The sequence below is a fragment of the Lycium barbarum genome, chromosome 11, assembly GCF_019175385.1.
Source record: "Lycium barbarum isolate Lr01 chromosome 11, ASM1917538v2, whole genome shotgun sequence".
In the NCBI taxonomy this organism is placed as follows: Eukaryota; Viridiplantae; Streptophyta; class Magnoliopsida; order Solanales; family Solanaceae; genus Lycium; species Lycium barbarum.
The window spans coordinates 5,979,816-5,983,722 of NC_083347.1; positions in this window are offsets into that span (position 1 = coordinate 5,979,816).

Consider the following 3,907-nt stretch of genomic DNA (forward strand, 5'->3'; position numbering starts at 1 on the left):
AGTTAGAACGGGTTATTGCGATGGCAAAGGAGGAAACAAACATATCGTTACTGAGCGTACAAAATCATGCACTTGTGGTAAGTGGCAAACGTACCACATGCCATGTTCTCATGCAGTCAAGTGCTTTGAGAGAATGGCTAGAAATGTAACTGATTATGTGGCGGAGGAATATAAGGTCATAAAATACCTTAAAGCATATTCCCGCCACTTCCGTCCCCTTGGTGATCAAGCTTATTGGTCAACCGCGTCATTTTCTATGATTGCGAACAAGAACCATATCCGTAAATTGGGAAAAAACAAGTTAACTCGTTATCACAATCAAATGGATGTTAGCGAAAAGGCTTACTCTCGCAAGTGCTCCACATGTAAGCAATTTAGGCATGATAAGCGTTCATGTGGGCAAAACTCCCGTGGTGACAGCACATCTGGAAGTAGAAGAGTGTCTAGAACTTAATTTTTTTTTAAGTCTATTGTTATTTAATGATGTATTTCATTGCTAATGGAATGAAATATTTTTCAATTATTATGAACCTCTCGTATTGGATGAATTATTTTTAAATATTATATTTATTTTTGCACATTCAAAAGGTGCGGATTATACAATACAATAACAAAATAAAAAAGACATAAAAGAAAAAAAAAACTAATACAAAGCAGAGTAATTTTTTCTTTTCTATCTTTCTTGAATCAAAAAAGTACTTTCATAAATTTGGGAGTAAAACAAAAGAAATTAATCAAAATCCTATAAAATATGACACTTAAACCTAAATATAACAAGTTTTCAGACGTATTTCGGAGCACTTTACAACCCTAAAATGACGATCCAAATGTATATGTATACTTGATGTAATGAGCCGATATTATTGTACACTAAAAAAAATATTAAGTTATATATAAAATATTTATATTCCAGTGTTTTGAAACGTGACTAATTTTCGGTCAAAGTACTCAAAAACCTTAATTTTGAGTTTGAATTCCAAAGAATAAAGGTTGGGGTCGGGGGGTTTTTGGTATGGGTTTCACGCACAGATTCTGTGCGTGAAGCCTAGTTTGGTTCTTTTTTTTTTAATGGGTTAGTTTGGTTTCAAATTCTTTTTGGGGGTTACAAAAGTGTCGGGTCCGTTACAATGCCACATTCATGTTCTGTGAATACGTGTGACACTGACTTCGATTTAGATTGAGTAACTAATTGTTTGTTGAATAAAGAAAACGTCTTGCAAGTGTGCTTGTAGGAACCAATCCGGATGAAAACGACTTTCCCCACTGCAAGTCATCTTTCTTAGAGCCTATTTGGCCTAGCGGATAAAAACTGCTTATTTTGAGAAGTGTTTTTTTTAAAGTGCTATTAAAAAAAAGTACTTTTGATGAGAAGCAGTTTGTGTTTGGCTAATTCATTTGAAAAGTACTTTTAACTGCTTTTAATAAGCAGATTGTATTTGGTTAATCTTCTTAAAAAAGTGCTTTTGGGTGTCAAATTACGAAAAAGGACAAATATCAATACGTTTACTATCAAGATTATTTTACATAGAGAGTTATTTTAAATATGTATTATGAAAGACTTTAATTAAGATTTTACTTTTAACTAATTAAAATTTAAAAGTACATATTAAATTTTTTAATTAATATAATACACAAATAAATAAGTAAATATCAAATATTGATATCATATCAACACTATGATTTAATATACTAAAAAACTACAACCAAAATAAATTTAAAATCATTCCACTAATTAAAATTCAACACAAAAATAAGTAAAATCCTTCGTACATCATGAATATTGTCAATAATTTCATCCCTAATGGATTAATGAGGGATATACTAGGTAAATATGTATTTATGGTAGGGATATTTTTGTCTTGAAGAAAATTAATTTCTGCTTCTTCTCAATCGCAGAAACACTGTTTCTACTTCTACTTAAAAGCAGTTTTACTAATTGGTCAAACACCCCAAATATAAAAAATAAAAATAAAAAGTGTTTTTTTCTCAAAAAAAAAAAAAAAAACACTTTTGGCCTCAAAACTGCTAGGCCAAACAAACTCTTACTCTATTGGAACTCGAATTTCATATTACTTGCTCCACATATTATTATTAAACGTTACCATCCAAAAGTTTTGTTACAACACTTATCCATTTGCTAATATTATAATTAATTTTTAATATACATTCTTTGCAAAAAATACTTTACTCAACAACCAAACACTTGGAAAATACTTTTTAGGAAACTATTTTTGGTGAGGAAACCAAAAAATGACTTCTGTTATACCAAAAACACTCGAAATACTCATAATAGGGTGGATCATGTTAATTGAAGTATATTTATTCGTATTTTTGGTTTTATATCTACGTTCAATTAAGAAAAAAGGTCAAATCCATTGGCGGCCCCTTGTGGTCGTTCAAAATTTTCACGTAGACACCTCAACTAAATATTGTTTCATTTATACACTAGGATTACATTAAATTTGTTGACAATCAGCTAAACTTACAAAGTGTGTGTAATACACTCACGAATGACGTAACATGATGACTAATTAAAAGAGGACATGTGCCATTTGGATGCAAAATAATAATTTAAAAAAAAATTATAAGAAAAGAGAAAAGAAAAACTATTTTCAGCAAAAAAAAAAAATTATATAAAAATACCTATTTTTTAAACCCCACCCCTCCTTCCCCCTTCTGCCAGAGCTTCGTGGACAAGCCACCTGAGCTCCGGCCAGTCATAAATAACCGAAGTGATAACGAAATCATAGCGACTAATTCGAAAAAATGTAAGGACGTGGAGTGGAGTTCCATTACGGATTTTCTCATGCTATTTGTGTAGAAGAAAATACATGACGGAGAAAAACATGGTGAGGAACAACCCTTTTGTGAGATACAAAGGTAATCGAAGTGAATCTGATGCTTTAATAGAGGAATCTTGATGATGATGTTTGTGGGGTTAGAGGGGTTCACCAAAAGCAATGTCGTCGGAATGGTAAAGGGGCTTTACGAGTAGCCGGCGAAATGTCCATTGTGAAATTTTTCGGCGCAGAAATTACAGAGGAGAGAAGGGGATTTGAGAAGTATTGTTAGTAAGAAAGAAGGAAATGAGCATTCTTAGTGTTAAACCTAAAGGGAAGGAGAATTCTTTGGGCTCATTTGGGTCGTTACAGTCAGAATTTCATCGAAATCCAGTGAGATTCCAGATTTGCCCCTTGTTCTTGACAGTTTAGCGAGTTAGTTTGGTCAGAGTTTGTTATCTAGCGTCGCTCCAGAGTTCACCATTGAAGCGATACCACCCCTCTCCCCCCTTTGTTTATCACTGTTACGCTGGGGAAACTTGTCCGGTGGTGGCGTTGCGGTGGCAAGGTGATGGTTATGGCAGATAAGGTGTTGGAAGAGAAGGAAGAAGAAGACACAAAATATTAAAAGAAAAAGTTGTAAAATTACGCCCTTCACGCGCCTGTTTTGTATGAAGATCACACAATTGGCCAACTCAGCGGAAAATGTCTAAATGATACAGTCTAGTCCAACGACAGGTGTCTAAATGTAACAACATTTAGTTGAGATGTCTAAGTGAAAAATATTACCGACTACAAGGGGCTGATGGGTTTGGCCAAAACAATCAATATGGTTCAAACTAAAGATAACAACATCACAACATCCATATTGTTATACAAGACAAAAAAACTAAAATGCTGCGACTTTAAACACAAACAGGAAAAGGTTTTACAAAGCCAATATAATAACATTCGTAAATTAATAATTTTTTGGTAAAAGATCTACCTAACCTCCCTGCGCTTGTTTGGTGTGAAATCTACACAACTTGTCAATTCAGCAAAAAATGTTTAAATGACACAATCGAGGCCCACTAAATGAAACAAGATTTAGTTGGGGTGTTACAATATTGTATGTGTAGGTATATACA